Genomic DNA, 21,466 nt, shown 5'->3' with positions numbered 1-21,466 from the left:
ATAAAGTAACAATCACTATCAGATATGCTATTTTACTAGTTAATCCTGTCAGAAAACAAAATAAGTTTCGTTACTGACAAAAAATTACAATTGCCAAGCTCGATGATAACGTTAGCTATAGTTAACGTAACGTTAGCTAACGTTACCTATACAAAAAAAATAAGGTTTCCTTGCTGACTGAAGTTACACAAAGTCAGACAAAATCGAATAAAACTATTTACATTACAAATTGAGCTGCGACAATTATACCTTATTACTTACAATTACAGCTAACGTTAACTTACCTGATCGTTTTACGGAGCAATCTTGCTATTCCTAAAATACAGAAAACGTTTATTAACAATAAATACAATAACTATAAATAACATAACGTTACCTGAGCGGAATATAAATTACAGCGGTGATGCGTTTATGCTCAACGTGTGGTGATCGGTGTATGAAAAATGGACATTGCCATTTCATTGGACGGCCAAAAAAGAGAATATGAGCGGAGATTGGATGGAATCTGCTCAAACTCAAAGATGGACAAAAATGGACTATGTGCGGTGATTTGTCTATGAAAAATGGACCTTGACATTTCATTGCACGGCCAAAAATGGAGCTCGTAACGTAATTGGTTTTGTAAAAGATGGAGCTCGACATTGTATTGGATAGATTTTACAGACACACGGCTGTCAGGTACCGCCATTTCGGCCAGGTACTCGTATGGTTTAGCCAGCAGGGATGTCTGGGAGACCGCCCGTTATTTTCGAGAAGAGCAGAGCGAAGGTCCCAGAGAGAAAATGATTGGCCTGTACGGGGATCGAACCCACGACCTTGGCGTTATTAGCACCACGCTCTAACCAACTGAGCTAACCGGCCTCTCTCTCTGGCACATTTTATCCCCAATTTCTCAGAAATATCCTGGTTGCCCTAATCAGGCTGAAGAGATTAAAAGCAATGCCTAATAATGAGCTCGTCCGGGATTTGAACCCGGGACCTCTCGCACCCTAAGCGAGAATCATACCCCTAGACCAACGAGCCAAAACATACATCCTCCCTGCTGCTGCCGGGCCGCAAACAGTTCAGCTTGCATGGCTTAAAGCGCAATTTTTTTATTAAATCTACAATTAAAGGGTAGCCAGTGCAAAGTTTCCAGCACAGAGGAAATGCGGCCTCTTTTTTTGTGGTCATTGGAAATCACGCTGCAGCGCCTGCACACGAATAATGAGAAGCTTACTTACAGGAGCCTGGTCTGCAACACTGGACCCAGTTGATGTTGCAGGAGCAGAGGCAGCACTTGGCTGGACAGAAGGCTGTGGAGGAGACTGCAGAGGAGGCTGAGCAGGGCGCAGAGGAGGAGACTGCAGAGGAGGCTGGGCAGAGCGCAGAGGAGTAGACTGCAGAGGAGGCTGGGCAGGGCGCAGAGGAGGAGACTGCAGAGGAGGCTGGGCAGGGCGCAGAGGAGGAGACTGCAGAGGAGGCTAGGCAGGGCGCTGCAGTCCTGTGGGTGGCTGTAGTGAGGATGGTCCTGGTGCAGAGGGACAGGGGTTGAAGGCCTTCCTGGAAATATGGGAGTTGCTCTTTCCAGTGGACAGGAAGCTCTGCAGGCGAATGGGACACCTGGCCAGGGGTCCACAATGCTGGAGGAGCAGGATAAGGGGTAGGAGCAGGGGCAGTAGCACGGAGCAGGGCCTCTCGAGCCTGCAGTGGCTGGAGCGTAAAAAAACACAACAAAATTATCTTATTGTTTTAGACTTTCGCTGCATGACTTTCTCAGCTCTGCTGGACAGCTACTGCGATTACAAGGCTTACTGCAAAGCATGTATGATTAGTAGAGAGATGAGATGATGATGAAAAGATGGAAGGAAGCAGTGAAAATCATCCTGTTTTTCATCCAAGCACCATTAGAAGAAATACAAGAGAAAAAAAGATGGGATCAGCCAAGTGTGAAGCGAAGCAGACCAAACACTACAACAGCCACTTATTCCAAGGGGAGTGGGGAAGTGTGAGATGACAAGAATGAGCTTTAGTCAGTGATTACGATAAAAAATGAAATAAAACCTTTTACATACACCTTTAAATTATCTTTTTTCCTTTGAGGATGTTCACTCAAAGAGTGAATGTAGATTGACACCTGAGAAGTGCCATTCCTCTGTGTTGTGAAATAAAATAATATGTCATTTAAAAAATACTGTTTTGTTTTATTTGTAATTGTTTTTAAAATATTGTTTAAGATTTACATACCTTGAGGAAGTTGTTCCTCAGCTTGCGAGGCTACAGTTGCCATCTCCAGGTCATCTTCCTCCTCAAAAAAATCTGTAGCAGCAGGGTCTGTAAAATAACATAAAACACTAAGCACATGTCACCAACACACTTGTATACGTTAAGTGATACTCACCACATGTAAAGAGCTGTCTCCGGGCTGCGGACTCAGACGCAGGATGTACACGTGGTCCTGCAGCTGTTGAACACGTATTTTCGTTAGACATATATACTGCATAATATATACTGTATAATGATTTTAAAGCTTGCAAATCACTTACAGGGTTTGGCTGGAGCCAAAATCTTTTGTGCCAGCTGTGAAGCAAATAAATGCTTCCCCCACGCCAACAGGGCCTTCACATTGGTCGCCAGCAGTGGCCTGTTCTTAGTGGCAGTAGGTGGAGGAGGAACAGACACAGTGGCAGTGGGCACAGCAGCAGTGAGGACAGATGCAGTGGGCACAGTGGTGGTGGGCACGTGGGCTGGAGCCTGCCTCTTCAGCACGTATGCTTTGAAAAGGGCCATATTGGTGTTAGGCCTGGCCTTTGCCTTCTTCAGGTAGGTGATGAGAGCCTGGGCCTCCTTGCTTGGGTCCTCATACACCTCCTTCATTGACCTACCCTTAAAATCCCCAAACTCCACCATCAGATATCCAGAGTCTCCTGACCTCTGGGCCTCCTGCAGCATGGCCTGTTTTATATGATACACCTCCACAGCCTCGCCTACCTCCCTGATCTGCGAGGTGTATCTGAGGAACAGGTGTTTGTTGTCCGACAGTGGGTTGTCCCTCTCCTCCTCCCCCAAAATGCTGCTGACCAGATAGCAGGCATACCCCAGTGAGTTCTCCAGCAGCCACAGGAACCTCTGACCCTGGTGTTTCCCAAACTGGATCTTGCAGTGAGCCAGAACCAGGAACTGGTCTCCAGGATTCCCTCCATTCTGCCTCACAAAGGCAGTGGCCTCAGCCAGGACCTACTCCTTACACCTGGCCCTCCCTGCCAACACGATCTTCCTCCTATTGGCCTCCTCAGTTGGCCCCATAAGGAGTCGACCCTCAGAGGTTCTTCGTAAAACCGGGTATGCATACATAATCTGAAAGGACACAGGCATAAACAGAACGTTACATAGTTGTCATATTCCAACTGAAAGTATTTTACTACAGCTTTTGTTTTTTATGTAATTAATTATTATAATATTATAATAATTAATGATTATTATTATTATGAGCATAAGCATTATTGTTTTTTATACAACTGTGAATCACTTTGAATTGCCTTGTGTACAAATTGTAAATAGTGTGATGAACTTATTAATAAGAAAATAAATAACTCTTCTTGGTACAATCTTGCTGGTATCATGCCATGCTTAAATCGTTTTGTTTTGTTTAGCTTTTGTGGCAGAGATTACTAAGAAACACCAAATATAACATAAAGGCGTTTATGACAATTCATAATAATATGATCATCAAACAGATCTAAAACTTAAAATGGTATATCAAATCGTTTTGGTATATCTTTTATAACATAGTTGAGAATCATTTGTTGAAACAAAAAAACACTTGTTTTTGCCTATTCATGTCTTTTTAAATATGTATAACATAGTATTTAAAAAGATAACATAAATATGTATACTGGTGTATAACATAGTATAGTATAACATATATGAATAAACAATTTTTTTTTTAAAGGTTTTAGTAAAAATCTTCTTGTGCTCAAAATAATGTAATGAATGACACAAAAAAATACTAAATTAACAACAACAAAAAATGGTTTAAGGAGGATGTAGCTCAATTAGCGGTCGGCTAATTATCTTGACAGTAGTGGCATGTTTTTTACTGTATATCATGGTAAAGTTGCAGGTTCACATGTACAGAAGAAAACGTGTGCTATTACACGCTAGCTAGCTTTATTGGCATGTTTAATTGTCTAAAAACAAACACTGTTTATGAGTAATAATGATCGATTATACAGTCGTGAAGAATAGACTTACCTGTTGCAAAGATTGCAAAGATGACGATAATAATAGCGGTCGCCGATTGGTCAAAAGTAAGCCACAGGAGCAGAGCCAGGAGAGAAATGCGATTGGTCAAAAGTAAGCCACAGGAGAGAAAGGCGATTGGTCAAAAGTAAGCCACAGGAGAGAAACACGATTGGTCAAAAGTAAGCCACAGGAGAGAACGCGATTGGTCAAAAGTAAGCCACAGCAGAGAAACACGATTGGCTCACGTGGGCTTACTTTGGGCTTACTTTGGCTCAATCGGTAGGAAGCAGTAGGCGCAAGCGAGAGGTAGTGGGATAGATGCCTGCATTCTCCAGTGCTGTCCATCCTTTTTACGCCCCCCCTTCAAGGGGCACTACCTAGATGTGCTCTTGCGGCTCAGTGCTGCCGAAAAAGTTTTTTCGAACGAGGTACTGCACACATTCCTGGCAAAAGCAGGTCCCACCGAGATTTGAACTCGGATCGCTGGATTCAGAGCCCAGAGTGCTAACCATTACACCATGGAACCTTGGCGATTGTCAACTTTTCCCATGAGCAGCAGAGATTTAAGTCATTGAGTCCAGAAGCACGATAGCAAGGATTTAAGTCATTGAGTCCAGAAGCACGATAGCAAGGAGCAAATGAAGCCTTTGCTTTTTAAGCCCATGTTTCCCCAATTCCGACTCGGTTTGAGAGTGCCAATCTCACCGCCACGTCAGCAGTTGCGCATCACCTCTGTTTTTTCTCTCCCTTTAGGCAAGGAACTGTTGTGGTTTAGCCAGCAGCGATGTCTGGGAGACCGCCCGTCATTTTCGAGAAGAGCAGAGCGAAGGTCCCAGAGAGAAAATGAGTGGCCCGTACGGGGATCGAACACGCGACCTTGGCATTATTAGCACCACGCTCTAACCAACTGAGCTAACCAGCCTCTCCGTCACATTTTATCCCCAATTTCTCAGAAATATCCTGGTTGCCCTAATCATGCTGAAGAGATTAAAAGCAAAGGCTAATAATGGGCTCGTCCAGGATTTGAACCCTGGACCTCTCGCACCCTAAGCGAGAATCATACCCCTAGACCAACGAGCCGCAACATACGTAATCCCTGCTGCTGCCGGGCCGCAAACATTTCAGCTTGCATGGCTTAAAGCGCAATTTTTTTATTAAATCTACAATTAAAAGGTAGCCAGTGCAAAGGTGCAGCACAGAGGAAATGCGGCCTCTTTTTTTGTGGTCATTGGAAATCACGCTGCAGCACCTGCACACGTGCTAGGGATCGCACCTCGTCTTTGTCTTTGAGAGCGATGGACACCTTCTCTCCATCATCGAGGCGAATTAGCTCAAATGGTAGAGTGCTCGCTTAGCATAAAAAGGGGTCCAATCTTTGCGCCCCGCACGCAAGCGAAAAGCACGCAGATAACGTGAAAAAACGCTCAAATTTGCCCTGCAACAATATTCGGGCTATATTCCTGTACTTTATGGAAGAGTTTTAGTTACATGTGAAACAAGTCACACTCCGCCGGCTGTGCTCGAACCCGTGTTCTGCGCGACTAGTGTGTGATCAATTGCGCATGCGCCTTCACTTGGTTATCAATGTGACATATCATTATATTGATTGTTATTAATTGTGTATATTATTTTAAAAAAAGCATATTACATGTTTATGGTTTAATAAAACTTATACAAATGTTGATTCAAATATGTGTTTTTTGTGTGTGGGATTGATTGATGTGATTTATCTGATTTATTTTAGGACACTTCAAATGTTTTATACACACAAATGCACACAAATATCGAAATGTATTTTTTTTTATTAAAAGGAATACACACAAATATTGAAATAAGTACACACACACATAATTATATGGACATACACACAATACCGGTATATATGTTATATACAATGTATACTCTATGAAAGAGTGGGTGGGCCCATGTACAGTTTGCACATTCCAGTCCCAAGGCAATTAAAAGCAGCACAATGAATAAGAGTGTGAACAGTATTTACTTACTAAAACTACAAGACATTAACTCCTCTGGGGTCGAGAAATGCGCCGGCGCGTTTTGCTGTTTTTTTTCCACATAGCAGCAACATAGACTTAAAATACTCCGTCATTTTTGGTCATATAAATAAAATCAATACATGATTATAAACTATAGAGGGTCTTCTTTTTTTTGTGTACACTCACATTAACATCAAAACCGTGTGCTTTTGTAAAATGAAGAAAATAAACAGGGTGTGCTTTCTGCCTCTCTGTCTCCGTTAAATTTTTTTCTGGTGCACGTCTCTAAACTTAAACAAAGCTCAGCGAATACTATTCACACAAGCATGAGCAAAATATCTTTATAATCATTTAAGTTTGTACTTTTAAAATATCTAATACAAAACTAAAATAAATATTCTCTGTTTATGTAATCTATTAAAAAAGAGAGAGGTGTCAGCCGATCTCATTATCGTTCTCTCAGCTCATTATTCTGCTAATGTGACACGCCCACGGAGAGCGCGCGGTATTCAAACGCAAATTATCTGAAGCAACACATGCAGAGTGTCAACGCCCCTCATAAACGCAACATAAACACAACAAATGTAATCATCAGATTAATGTAGCCTACTATTTCTTCTTGCGAGGCTGTGTGAGGAGTAATCCTGGGACATTTACCTCAGAACATGTGCTGTTTTTTTTCATTACGAGGAGCAACGGATCCATCTGATAAGTAAGTTCTTTATTATTATTGTTCTAATCGCGATATCATAGTGTATGTAAACCGCAAAAAGACTGTTTAAATATGAATCGCGTCTGTGTGTGAATGAATGAACTGAACAGTTTTTACCAAACCCTATTACTATACTGAGATGAGTGAAAATCGACTGAAATATGTAGAAATAACGTTATAATGTCTTTGTATTAGCAACGTATTAAACTGCAAATTAATATTTATGCCCTAATATAGGCTCATAAAAACAACAAACGATATGCCTATGTTACAGACGAAATATGAAAGACAACATTTGTTGACTAGTTTTGGATAGATTATTAACTGTTTAATGTAAAATATGCTACTGCCACATCGAATAAGCTTTTGTTCACCAATTTCTGCTCAAATTTTATATATTAGGCTATGTTTGTTTTGTCAAAAATAGAGTCATCACGTAGGATGCTATTATAGTGTTTGTTCCAATGTAGGCTTTATTCAAACTAATGAATCCTTAACTTTGAAATATGTATGATAAAATGTATACTTTAGTTTTTACAAAGAAATATGAAATATCCATCTGAGAAGTAAGTTTTTTTATTAGTGTTCTAATTACGATATCATAGTGTATGTAAACCGCAAAAAGACTGTTTAAATATGAATCGCGTCTGTGTGTTTTTACCAAACCCTATTGTTTTTACCAAACCCTATTGCTATACTGAGATGAGTGAAAATCGACTGAAATATGTTGAAATAGCGTTAAAATGTCTTTGTATTAGCAACGTATTAAACTGCATATTAATATTTATATGCCCTAATATAGGCTATCATAAAAACAACAAACGATATGCCTATGTTACAGAAGAAATATGAAAGACAACATTTCGTTGACTAGTTTTTGGATAGATTATTAACTGTTTACTGTAGCCTAAACTATAGACTACTGCCACATTGAATAAGCTTTTGTTCACCAATTTCTGCTCAAATGTTAAATATATTAGGCTATGTTTGTTTTGTCAAAAATAAAGTCATCAACTAGGATGCTATTATAGTGTTTGTTCCAATGTAGGCTTTATTCAAACTAATGATCCTTAACTTTGAAATATGTATGATAAAATGTATACTTTAGTTTTTACAAAGAAATATTACACTTGAAATATTGTTATTTTAATTGTTGCTGTAATTGTAACCTTTTTAATAAAATAGCAAATAATATATTTACAAGGTAGATGTAAACAAAATCTTAAAATGTCAATATAAGCCTTCTCTTCAAATTATTTGTATTGTGTTTTATTAGTGACAAATTTGGGGAGAGGATACATATCCAAAACTTTCTGAAAATACAGTATGAGAATTAACTACACAATTACTAGAAATGTTCACCTTGGATATTATACAATTTGCAAGCAAAAATACAAGTGGAAAAATACTATTTTTTTATAGATGTTTCCAACTGTGAACCAATTTTGTAGTATATATACACATTTCTTTTCTTGTGTCCTTGTATTCTTTCTTGTGGCTCAGTGACACACCTGTGAAAAGCTCATTATGCAGGCTCATTAAGCATGTCTTTTGTCTTCACAGGTGTGAATCAGACCATTATACATGAGTCACGCCCATTTCGCATATTGCCTTTCCAAACAAAAAGTGTTTTACTAAATTTAAATCAATGTATTGTTTTATGTGAATGATTTGGAAGGATGATTTTCAGATCATTTTGAAGCAAAAATCCTAGGCGAGAACATCCATTAGTCAAAGGTCTTGTGGACACATATTTAGTATGTGTTTTGTGGCCTTATTTCAGAGACTTTAAGTTTTAGTTTTTTCAATAACCATGCATAAACAATATTCTCTCAAAAATACAAACATGTACATACATCTTGCTAACATATTATGGTAGCCCTGTTTGTGCTATATAGAGTGAATTTACACCTTTGCCATTAACATGTTTATAAATAACTGAAAAAAGCACAAATGTTACAGCATGTCAGAATGCTCCAGGACCCCAAAAACACATAGGACCCCAGAGGGTTAATGAACAACAATAAACAACTAACAATGTAGAAATAGAATAGAACATTCTGTAATATAAATTAGACAAACAAGACATTACAGAAAGATTGAGAGAAAAAAAGAACATAACTGTATTTACACATAGATATGTATTTACAGGTATTTACAAACAATCTTTTTCTGTGTTAGAAGATTTTTATTATGGAGGTGGCTGTCCAGGTTTTTTCTGCTGGCGCTGTTCTACCAGCCACTCCTCTAAAGATTTGCCACCAGAGACACTGGGGCAAAACGTGGCACTGCCGAAGCGGCTGTAGCCGAACTCCTTGGTTTTGGGCTTGCCACACTTAGAGCATTTGTTATATGCCACTCAACGGACATATTTCCTTTTGTGGGCTCCACTGGCCTCCTCTTCTGCCCTGCGTCGTCTGTTCCTCTGAGTGAAGCGCGACACAGACACCGGGGCAGTGGGAGCAGGAGCCTCTCGCACGTCAGGAAACACTGGAGTTGGAGCCAGGAGAGGAGCAGCTGAAGCGCCACCTGCACCAGCTGCCAGCAGCGTGGGCGCAGTGTTCAATAAAATGAACTGGGGCACTGGCACAGGAACTGGGGGAGGAGTAGGAGCTGCTGGGGTAATTGGCCTCACAATTGCAGCACTGGCAGGTCGTCTGCCCGGCCGTAGCTTAGGAGCCTGTCCCGCTCTGTTAGGAGGAAGGACAAACTCGTGCCGGGACCCTGATGTGGAGGGAGCCTCATCCAGCTCTTCCCGCGGAGCAGGAACCTGTGAACTGGCCACAGCGATGCGGTCTTCTGCAGCAAGGCCCTGGGTAAGGACAGTCACTTACTAGTTGTTCTCCCTTCGATTAAACCTGCAATCAAAAAATGTATTCATAATAAATAACTGCTATCCCTTTCTTTCAAATGTCAATGTAAAACCATGCTTACCACTGAGTGAGAGTCCTCTGATTCAGCATAAACAGCTGAAGTGACGTGGCCTCCATCAGAGTTTGGCAGTTCAGCACCAGGTCTCGGATGTGGTGGTAATCCGTGAGCACCTTAGTCCAACGAGGAAGACGGACTCCATCCTTCTTAGTTGGGGACTTGTGAAGTGCACACAGTTTGATACACATGGCCTCAACTAAGCGACTGGTGGTGGGCCACTGAGCTGGCCCCCCAGGATGACCAATCAGGCACCTCTTCACACTGTCCACACCCGGTGTCACTCCTGTGTTTTTCGGAGCCTTGAAGCGTCCGTGGGTCAGTTTGGGCTGGTGTCTGGTCTGATAGTGGATTTTCCTCTTGTCCCCATCAGGAAGAGCAGTCCACAGACGGATGACCTCTGTGACCTGCTGCTCGTCCAGGTAGAGTGCCTGACGGAGGGACACCAGGTACTCAGCCAGATCCTGCACCTTATCCCAGCCTGCAACGCCATCGGGTCCAAGAACAGGAGCCTGCAGGAAAGTATTACAATAACAATACACAGCATGTTAAATGTCAGAGTGTAAAAGCAAATAGAAACTAATAATGAGAAGCTTACTTACAGGAGCCTGGTCTGCAACACTGGACCCAGTTGATGTTGCAGGAGCAGAGGCAGCACTTGGCTGGACAGAAGGCTGTGGAGGAGACTGCAGAGGAGGCTGAGCAGGGCGCAGAGGAGGAGACTGCAGAGGAGGCTGGGCAGGGCACAGAGGAGGAGACTGCAGAGGAGGCTGGGCAGGGCGCAGAGAAGGAGACTGCAGAGGAGGCTGGGCAGGGTTGCAGAGTAGGAGACTGCAGAGGAGGCTGGGCAGGGCGCTGCAGTCCTGTGGGTGGCTGTAGTGAGGATGGTCCTGGTGCAGAGGGACAGGGGTTGAAGGCCTGGGGGCCGCTGCTGTGGACTGGGACCGGCTCAATGGGGTCATAGAGGACTGGCACTGTGAGGTCCTCAGGTTCCTCCTCAACAAAGCCTTCGTCCTGCACCACCTCATCAGTCATCTGCTCCACCAGCCGATCCTCCTCTTCTGGGTTATACATAACAGTCAGGGATTTCCCAGACTGACTGTACAGATACTCCATACCCAGCTGCTCCCCTGCAAAAGAACACACATACAAAGCACATTCACATTATTATAGCTGTAGTGGCTATTTGTCCATAACAAACTGATACAAAAAAAACAATCAAACTTTTCAAAGTTTGATCGTTTGTAGGCTTGACGCAGTTTAACAGATCAAAAAATTAAAATACTAAACAAGAAGATAATAAGCATAAATGCAAAATAAAGCAAATTCACTTTAGCAAAAGAAAGCAAAGAAATAAGGCTATAAAGGGTCAAATTAAGCCTAAATTAAACAAAGTACAAATAACTCCAACAATTGTTGAATTATTTGAAATACAATATAAAAAATGTACACTCAAACACTCATACACCTGTATAATGTATAATCTTTTGTTTGAGATAACATTAATAATTCTCACCTGTGTAAGCCGCTGGAGGCTGGTAGCGATCATCCAGGGACATCTTCAGCACTTTGCGGCTGAGCCGGTCCATTGCCTCCCTCTCAACGCTACTGTAGGTCCTCAGGTCAGTCTTCCCCTCACTGCTTCATCCATCCGGTCCTGGTTACAGCGCATCAGGCCTTCCAGGAGATAGAGCTGGAAATGCGCATCACTGGCACTGGTCCCTACAGGTCAAATAAAGTCAAATATTAGCTATCTATGTATTCAGTATGGCAGAATAGGTTATAAAAGTTTAAAGTTTTTTGCAGGTTATAAAAGTTATAACCTACCTGGGATGAAGCGATTTAAATGGAGGTGGAAAGACTCCAAGGAGGTGGAGCCACGAGCACAGCGATAGCAGCTGAGCTCCACACCACCCTTCTTCAGTGTGTCTGTCTTCTGGTACAGAGGGAAGCCCTCTGGGTCCTGAATACAGGTGATGTGCCTCTGCTGGTCTATCCAGACCTGTTGGATTCGCTCGTGGTCCAGCAGTGGTACACCCACAGTGTCCCTCCCCTTCTCACTGTCCATCTCATCAATGAGCACCTTGATCCTCCAGGTGGTCTCCTCCACTCCTCTGGTCCGCTTGCGACAGTGCAGTGCCAACTCCTTCCTGGTGATCAGCTTATCCAGAGCCTTATCTAAGACTGGACCAGCTCCTCTGGCCTGTAACTCCCCCTGTTTGACCAACCGTAGAGCAGCGACATCATCTGGATCCAGCTCAAAGATGCACCTGGAAAGCCGAGCCATGAAGGTGCCATAGAGCTGATGAGCCTCCGTGATGACACCTGCTGCAAAGCGCTGCATGAAGTGCCAAATGTCTAGGCGCACTTAGAGCTCATCCCACTCTATGAACATGGCTCTGACCTGTGACTGTCTGTGCGCGTGTGGGCTGCAGCAGTCTCTGTCCACATACATGACGGCGGGTGGTGCCACTCCCGCCTTCCTGTACCGCTTCATGAGACCCACCGCCATGGGCCACAATCCATGCCCCTATGCCGCCGTGAGGACTGACACCAACACCTGGCCGTGCTCATTGCCTACATTAGTGCACCAACCAGCAGTGTTGGCAGCAGTGCCGGCCAGTTTTTTTGTGACCTATGTAAAAAAAAAAACAGTAGAATAAACAAATGTCCAAAAAATTTAAGATAATAACAATTATTATTACTCAAACTTGACTTGTTGTCCATCTTGAGGACAGAGCCAAAGACTTGGGTTTGGGGACGGGTGGGAGGGGTGGGGGCGCAGAAAAGAGTGGAGGCTCAACGATGGAAGACTCTGTGAAGGGCTCACAGACAGTGAGGTACTCCAGCGTCCGCTGTGACCACGCTGAGATGTGTTGCTGCTGCAGCTTTTTGTGAAGCTGTGTGACACTGTTGTCCCGGGTCCTCTCCCGCATCATTATGACTACACGGTAGCCACACGATTACCTACAGACAGTCAAATAATTCTGTTCAGTGCCACATCTTATTATTTCAATGTTAATATCAGTAAATCAACGTATTTGATTTTATACAGTACAACAAATTACAGTGCATTGCTCTAAATATGAATGTGTTCTACCTGTATGTTAGAATGGCGGGGAATTTTCTGCGGTGTCCCATGTCGAGCTGTCCCAGGATGTCTTCAGACCAGGCTGGATACTTCTTCTTGCACCCTTTGCACTCCAGATACTCTGTTGCCATGTCATACCACCCGTCTATGTCCAGGACCTTGCGCACAGTGCGATAAAGGCCAGCAGCTGTCAGCTTGTGGTTATTGCAGGCTGGCTGGACACAGACAAGTGGAATGGACCACATCTTCAGCGGCATCCAGAGGAACAGAGGGCGGCAGAAGAAGATATCAGGAGAAGTAGGGGGCTGGGTGAAGACGGTCGGGGGCTGGGGAGGATGTAACGGTGGTAGCCGCCCTAATACAAATAAATGACTTTAAAGAAAAGTTCAGGCGCCAGACAGGATTAAACCTGTCAAACAATTAACTTAACCCAGGATAGCAGAAAAGGTAACCACCTGTTACACAACAAATTATAATAATAATCCCAGAAAAAAGGTCAGTTCGCAAGGGATATTTATTTTTCCACACATGTTCATAATCATAAATCACTCAAAAAAATGAAGTGGCCCCACAAAAAAAAGAAATAGGAAAAAAAAAATCAGAAGTGAAATTCACACTACCGGTCTCTGGTCGTCGAGATCTGTGCCGGGAACCGACCGCAAAATGTCCATAAGGAAAAAGAGAGAGAGAGAAAAAAAAAATTGGTAAATTACCAACATTAAATCAACAGCACAATCATTTTAAATAAGCACACAGAATGTGCGAATATGAAAGCTATGCGAGTGGGTGCGTGCATGGATAGAAGTGCGTGTAATGGCGGCGCAGGGGTACTGACCAAGTTTGCAGATATTGTAGGCACCAATGAGTATCGCGGGTCATCAGACATCAAGATAGGTGGACAAGCAGTTTTCCGCGTTGCCTTCAGAACAGCTCACGACGGTCGGTCTGAAAGCGCACTGCTTCAGTCACGCACCAGACATATTACGTTTCACATAAAACAGCTGATTGACACGCACGCCGTCTTTCCACCAAATCATCACTCATACTGGCAAACCTCATGTGCAAACAAACGGATGACGCTCCAAATTCAGTTACTTCACAATCCCGTTAAATACAACTTCCTTCCGTTGTTAATTGACACGCTCCACCCAAAATCACGCTAAAATGAAAGTGAAAGTAATCAATGTTGTGGGACAGATTATCTTATTCTGAAGTCCAGAAGCACGATAGCAAGGAGCAAATGAAGCCTTTGCTTTTTAAGCCCATGTTTCCCCGATTCCGTTCACCTCTGTTTTTTCCCTCCCTTCCGCAAAGAACCTAAAAAGGTTCCACCGAGATTTGAACTCGGATCGCTGGATTCAAAGCGCAATTTTTTGATTAAATCTACAATTAAAAGGTAGCCAGTGCAAAGTTGCCAGCACAGAGGAAATGCGGCCTGTTTTTTTGTGGTCTTGGAAATCACGCTGCAGCACCTGCACACGTGCTAGGGATCGCGCCTCGTCTTTGTCTTTGAGAGCGATGGACACCTTCTCTCCATCATCGAGGGGAATTAGCTCAAATGGTAGAGCGCTCGCTTAGCATGCGAGAGGTAGCGGGATCGATGCCTGCATTCTCCAGTGCTGTCCATCCTTTTTACGCCCCCCTTCAAGGGGCACTACCTAGATGAGCTCTTGCGGCTCAGTGCTGCCGAAAATGTTTTCTCGAACGAGGTACTGCACACATTCCTGGCAAATGCAGATCCCACCGAGATTTTAACTTGGATCGCTGGATTCAAAGCCCAGAGTGCTAACCATTACACCATGGAACCAACACACTCTGCTAGCTGGCTGTCTGAGAGGCAGATAGCGATGAGGCTAGGTGGAATCAGGTAGACTAAAAGAGGCCGCCGTGGTTCCTCTGTTGAAACCTGGGATTGAACCAGGGACCAGATCTTCAGTCTAACGCTCTCCCAACTGAGCTAAAGCTGGGGAACAATAGTCTGTATAAGATGGGGAAGAATTGAGGGGGAGGGGCGCGAGGGGAGGAGAAAAATCACATAGATTTTTGAACATGAACATGAGAACATGAGTTTTCTTGCTGGGTCTAATGTCTTTTTTATTCATTTCAAGATTTATTTAGTGCAATATAAGGGATGCAGTTCAGCTTGCAGGCGAATTTACCATCTATTTAATTATTAACGCATTGCATTTAAATTTTTTCTTCTTTTGATCAAAAGGAGGTACTGAACCACATTTTTAGGGACTTCCCAATAATCTAACTTTATAAACACTCTGCATTGATGACCCAGTATTATCAAATGGTAGAATGGAAGAACATTTAGTGTACTGATATATTGCAGGAGTATCTAATAATGATTAATAGTAAACTACCACCTATTACTGTAACCTTGATTTAAAAAATAAATAAACAGTATGGGCATTCTGCATGTATCTCTTCTTTTATGTAATTTGACTTCGAACACTCCACCTAAGCCTGCTATATCGCATCACTGTCACTATCAGCCATTAACTAAACAATAAACATAAAACAGATCAATAAAATATTTAAAAAATGTTTTTTATTCTTTTCACGTCGAAATATAAAACATATAATGTACAAATTATAATATACATACAAATATACAACATTCAACAAAATATGTACAAACAAATCACGTTTGGTATAGTATTTAAAATAAATCACTATTTACAAGTAAAAAGAAAACAAACAAACAGAACTGAACTATATACAACCCATTAACCTAGAACAAATACAACAGTTTGTGTATATGTTGTGGGCAGCACAATGAATCACAATCAAATTGAATAAAAAAAAATTATAAAAAATAAAAAAATCAAATAAAAAATAGTGCAATTATTTCGGTATTAGTTTTGCAAAACAACTAAATATTTTACTATAATAAAAACAAAATCTTCACAACATAAAATACAATGATGTACTATTTTCTCATCATTCTAAGCCACTGCTCTTTGGTTAGGGTCTCCCTGTTTGGGCAGTAAATTCTGCCTTTGAACTGGCTATGGCCAGTGTCTGTGGTGCGTGGCTCTCCACATTTAGTGCATCTGTTGGATGTGACTGTTCTAGTGTATTTACGCTTTTCTTTTTGTGGAGTGTCTTGCATTTGACAAGGGCCAGTTGTGCTCTCAGAATGTGGTGTGCAAACTCTACTGGGTGCAGTGGTCTGGGGTGGCGGCAGAAGCAGAATGCTACTTGCTGTGGTGGTTGGTGGCACTATTAGTGGCATGTAAAAAACTACTGGCCGAGCTGTATGTTGTTTTGGCTGTATGGTTCTCAGCTCAGCTCTATCTTTGACAACTAGCTTGGTTTTTGCCAACCCAGCCGTGTCAGGTGGCATGTTGTAAGTGTGTTCATGCCTGTGTGGTGTGACTTGAGTGGGCCTAGTGTTTACTGGGAGTAGTGGTTCACTGGCAACAGGGCGTTCATCAGGCAGTACCAACCCTTGCATCAGAATTGCAACTTCTTGTGCCTTGAATCTTTTGTTATGCCACTGTATCAACGTGGTCTGATTTACAGTAACAAGTTGCAGAGTTGTATCTTTCATAATAATGCCGTTGATTAAAATGAGCTGTCGAATCTTTTTATAATCATTTAGAATTAGTGACCATCTTGAAAGGGTTTGGTGTCCAATTTTCTTGGGGCTATTATGAATGTTGCACAATCTGATAAATATTGTTTCTACAAGACGGCTGCAGTTTGGCCACTGAGCAGCTGAACCAGTAGAACCAAGTATACACCTTTTTGTGCTTTCAACTCCTGCAAATACAGCCTTCTTTTTCGGAGACCTAAACCGACCAGTGAGCAGTCTCTCCTGATGTCGAGCAGCGTAAGAAATCCGGTCCTTATCATGTTGCTCCAAGTTCTGCCAAAGACCCACAATGGTACTGGCCTGCTGATTGGTAAGAGTGAGGCCTTTTTCATTTCTTAGCTCCACCAAGTATTCCGCAAGCTCATCAACACGATCCATTCCTGCCAAACTCTGTTCATCCACGGCCTAGGAGGAAGTATTACATTAGATTTGAAGTATTTCAAGAAGGTCAAACATCAATAAATATAAAGCATACTGGTATTTCTCTTACAACTTGCTCTGAAGATGTAGATTGTCCAGGTAACCCAGACGGGACCCCGAGCAGGTGAGTGGACTGGACAGGAGGAGCAGACGCATGTTGGACCCCCAGCAGGTGAGCGAACTGGACAGGAGGAGCAGACGCATGTTGGACCCCCAGCAGGTGAGTGGACTGGACAGGAGGAGCGGGTGCAGACGGGACCCCCAGCAGGTGAGTGGACTGGACAGGAGGAGCAGGTGCAGATGGGACCCCCAGCAGGTGAGTGGACTGGACAGGAGGAGCAGACGCATGTTGGACCCCCAGCAGGTGAGTGGACTGGACAGGAGGAGCGGGTGCAGATGGGACCCCCAGCAGGTGAGTGGACTGGACAGGAGGAGCAGACGCATGTTGGACCCCCAGCAGGTGAGTGGACTGGACAGGAGGAGCACACGCATGTTGGACCCCCAGCAGGTGAGTGGACTGGGAAGGAGGAGCAGTCGCACGCAGTGCAAAGTTGCCAGCACAGAGGAAATGCGGCCTGTTTTTTTGTGGTCTTGGAAATCACGCTGCAGCACCTGCACACGTGCTAGGGATCGCGCCTCGTCTTTGTCTTTGAGAGCGATGGACACCTTCTCTCCATCATCGAGGGGAATTAGCTCAAATGGTAGAGCGCTCGCTTAGCATGCGAGAGGTAGCGGGATCGATGCCTGCATTCTCCAGTGCTGTCCATCCTTTTTACGCCCCCCTTCAAGGGGCACTACCTAGATGAGCTCTTGCGGCTCAGTGCTGCCGAAAATGTTTTCTCGAACGAGGTACTGCACACATTCCTGGCAAATGCAGATCCCACCGAGATTTTAACTTGGATCGCTGGATTCAAAGCCCAGAGTGCTAACCATTACACCATGGAACCAACACACTCTGCTAGCTGGCTGTCTGAGAGGCAGATAGCGATGAGGCTAGGTGGAATCAGGTAGACTAAAAGAGGCCGCCGTGGTTCCTCTGTTGAAACCTGGGATTGAACCAGGGACCAGATCTTCAGTCTAACGCTCTTCCAACTGAGCTAAAGCTGGGGAACAATAGTCTGTATAAGATGGGGAAGAATTGAGGGGGAGGGGCGCGAGGGGAGGAGAAAAATCACATAGATTTTTGAACATGAACATGAGAACATGAGTTTTCTTGCTGGGTCCAATGTCTTTTTTATTCATTTCAAGATTTATTTAGTGCAATATAAGGGATGCAGTTCAGCTTGCAGGCGAATTTACCATGTATTTAATTATTAACGCATTGCATTTAAATTTTTTCTTCTTTTGATCAAAAGGAGGTACTGAACCACATTTTTAGGGACTTCCCAATAATCTAACTTTATAAACACTCTGCATTGATGACCCAGTATTATCAAATGGTAGAATGGAAGAACATTTAGTGTACTGATATATTGCAGGAGTATCTAATAATGATTAATAGTAAACTACCACCTATTACTGTAACCTTGATTTAAAAAATAAATAAACAGTATGGGCATTCTGCATGTATCTCTTCTTTTATGTAATTTGACTTCGAACACTCCACCTAAGCCTGCTATATCGCATCACTGTCACTATCAGCCATTAACTAAACAATAAACATAAAACAGATCAATAAAATATTTAAAAAATGTTTTTTATTCTTTTCACGTCGAAATATAAAACATATAATGTACAAATTATAATATACATACAAATATACAACATTCAACAAAATATGTACAAACAAATCACGTTTGGTATAGTATTTAAAATAAATCACTATTTACAAGTAAAAAGAAAACAAACAAACAGAACTGAACTATATACAACCCATTAACCTAGAACAAATACAACAGTTTGTGTATATGTTGTGGGCAGCACAATGAATCACAATCAAATTGAATAAAAAAAAATTATAAAAAATAAAAAAATCAAATAAAAAATAGTGCAATTATTTCGGTATTAGTTTTGCAAAACAACTAAATATTTTACTATAATAAAAACAAAATCTTCACAACATAAAATACAATGATGTACTATTTTCTCATCATTCTAAGCCACTGCTCTTTGGTTAGGGTCTCCCTGTTTGGGCAGTAAATTCTGCCTTTGAACTGGCTATGGCCAGTGTCTGTGGTGCGTGGCTCTCCACATTTAGTGCATCTGTTGGATGTGACTGTTCTAGTGTATTTACGCTTTTCTTTTTGTGGAGTGTCTTGCATTTGACAAGGGCCAGTTGTGCTCTCAGAATGTGGTGTGCAAACTCTACTGGGTGCAGTGGTCTGGGGTGGCGGCAGAAGCAGAATGCTACTTGCTGTGGTGGTTGGTGGCACTATTAGTGGCATGTAAAAAACTACTGGCCGAGCTGTATGTTGTTTTGGCTGTATGGTTCTCAGCTCAGCTCTATCTTTGACAACTAGCTTGGTTTTTGCCAACCCAGCCGTGTCAGGTGGCATGTTGTAAGTGTGTTCATGCCTGTGTGGTGTGACTTGAGTGGGCCTAGTGTTTACTGGGAGTAGTGGTTCACTGGCAACAGGGCGTTCATCAGGCAGTACCAACCCTTGCATCAGAATTGCAACTTCTTGTGCCTTGAATCTTTTGTTATGCCACTGTATCAACGTGGTCTGATTTACAGTAACAAGTTGCAGAGTTGTATCTTTCATAATAATGCCGTTGATTAAAATGAGCTGTCGAATCTTTTTATAATCATTTAGAATTAGTGACCATCTTGAAAGGGTTTGGTGTCCAATTTTCTTGGGGCTATTATGAATGTTGCACAATCTGATAAATATTGTTTCTACAAGACGGCTGCAGTTTGGCCACTGAGCAGCTGAACCAGTAGAACCAAGTATACACCTTTTTGTGCTTTCAACTCCTGCAAATACAGCCTTCTTTTTCGGAGACCTAAACCGACCAGTGAGCAGTCTCTCCTGATGTCGAGCAGCGTAAGAAATCCGGTCCTTATCATGTTGCTCCAAGTTCTGCCAAAGACCCACAATGGTACTGGCCTGCTGATTGGTAAGAGTGAGGCCTTTTTCATTTCTTAGCTCCACCAAGTATTCCGCAAGCTCATCAACACGATCCATTCCTGCCAAACTCTGTTCATCCACGGCCTAGGAGGAAGTATTACATTAGATTTGAAGTATTTCAAGAAGGTCAAACATCAATAAATATAAAGCATACTGGTATTTCTCTTACAACTTGCTCTGAAGATGTAGATTGTCCAGGTAACCCAGACGGGACCCCGAGCAGGTGAGTGGACTGGACAGGAGGAGCAGACGCATGTTGGACCCCCAGCAGGTGAGCGAACTGGACAGGAGGAGCAGACGCATGTTGGACCCCCAGCAGGTGAGTGGACTGGACAGGAGGAGCGGGTGCAGACGGGACCCCCAGCAGGTGAGTGGACTGGACAGGAGGAGCAGGTGCAGATGGGACCCCCAGCAGGTGAGTGGACTGGACAGGAGGAGCAGACGCATGTTGGACCCCCAGCAGGTGAGTGGACTGGACAGGAGGAGCGGGTGCAGATGGGACCCCCAGCAGGTGAGTGGACTGGACAGGAGGAGCAGACGCATGTTGGACCCCCAGCAGGTGAGTGGACTGGACAGGAGGAGCACACGCATGTTGGACCCCCAGCAGGTGAGTGGACTGGGAAGGAGGAGCAGACGCATGTTGGACCCCCAGCAGGTGAGTGGACTGGACAGGAGGAGCAGACGCATGTTGGACCCCCAGCAGGTGAGTGGACTGGACAGGAGGAGCAGACGCATGTTGGACCCCCAGCAGGTGAGTGGACTGGGCAGGAGGAGCAGACGCATGTTGGACCCCCAGCAGGTGAGTGGACTGGACAGGAGAAGCAGACGCATTTTGGACCCCCAGTAGGTGAGTGGACTGGACAGGAGGAGCGGGTGCAGATGGGACCCCCAGCAGGTGAGTGGACTGGACAGGAGGAGCGGACTGACCAGAAAGCTCAGGAGCACAAGAAGCAGGTAGCACTGAGATCATATCAGATGTGTCCAAAAGTTAATCCGCAAGAGTGACCTCAATATGTTCAAGTTCTTCAAAGCCCTCATCAGTCTCTACTGGCTCTTCCAACTGCTCCAGCAATGTATTTGCCTCCTCGGAGTCTGGCGCCATACACTGTAGAGGTTCATTGTTCTGCCTCAACAGATACTGCATTCCAATCAGTTCACCTGAAAATGCAAAACCAATATTTAAAAAAAAAAAACTACATAGAAACAGAGAAAGAACTATGAGCATAAACATACAATATTAAATATGAATACCTGTGTACTTCGCGGGTGGTGTAAAAGAAGGAATCAGCTTCCTGCCAAAAACCTTCTCATAATCTTTATTAACGCTGTGAACCAGCTCGCCCGAGTATATGCATATCCAGAGCAGCTGCTGCCCTGTTGTGGTTCCAGCGATGTAGCCCATCTAGTAGGTAGATCTGGAAG

The 21,466-nt window shown here is 43.3% G+C and overlaps 5 non-coding genes across 5 annotated transcripts; all 5 read right to left on the bottom strand.

Moving 5' to 3' along the window:
* Window positions 1–787: 787 nt before the first annotated feature.
* Window positions 788–861, bottom strand: trnai-aau (transfer RNA isoleucine (anticodon AAU)). Its single transcript has one exon. It is a non-coding gene; the product is annotated as a tRNA-Ile (tRNA).
* An 89-nt stretch (window positions 862–950) lies between these two features.
* On the bottom strand, window positions 951–1,023 carry trnap-agg (transfer RNA proline (anticodon AGG)). The gene has a single exon. It is a non-coding gene; the product is annotated as a tRNA-Pro (tRNA).
* Window positions 1,024–4,678: 3,655 nt separating this feature from the next.
* trnaq-cug (transfer RNA glutamine (anticodon CUG)) lies at window positions 4,679–4,750 on the bottom strand. Its single transcript has one exon. It is a non-coding gene; the product is annotated as a tRNA-Gln (tRNA).
* A 322-nt stretch (window positions 4,751–5,072) lies between these two features.
* trnai-aau (transfer RNA isoleucine (anticodon AAU)) lies at window positions 5,073–5,146 on the bottom strand. Its single transcript has one exon. It is a non-coding gene; the product is annotated as a tRNA-Ile (tRNA).
* An 86-nt stretch (window positions 5,147–5,232) lies between these two features.
* trnap-agg (transfer RNA proline (anticodon AGG)) lies at window positions 5,233–5,304 on the bottom strand. Its single transcript has one exon. It is a non-coding gene; the product is annotated as a tRNA-Pro (tRNA).
* Window positions 5,305–21,466: the final 16,162 nt, after the last annotated feature.

The sequence above is a fragment of the Siphateles boraxobius genome, unplaced genomic scaffold (genome assembly GCF_051911475.1).
Source record: "Siphateles boraxobius isolate OS27281-9 unplaced genomic scaffold, OSU_SipBor_1 269, whole genome shotgun sequence".
NCBI classification, from domain to species: Eukaryota; Metazoa; Chordata; class Actinopteri; order Cypriniformes; family Leuciscidae; genus Siphateles; species Siphateles boraxobius.
This window is presented reverse-complemented; position numbering and strand designations above follow the sequence as displayed.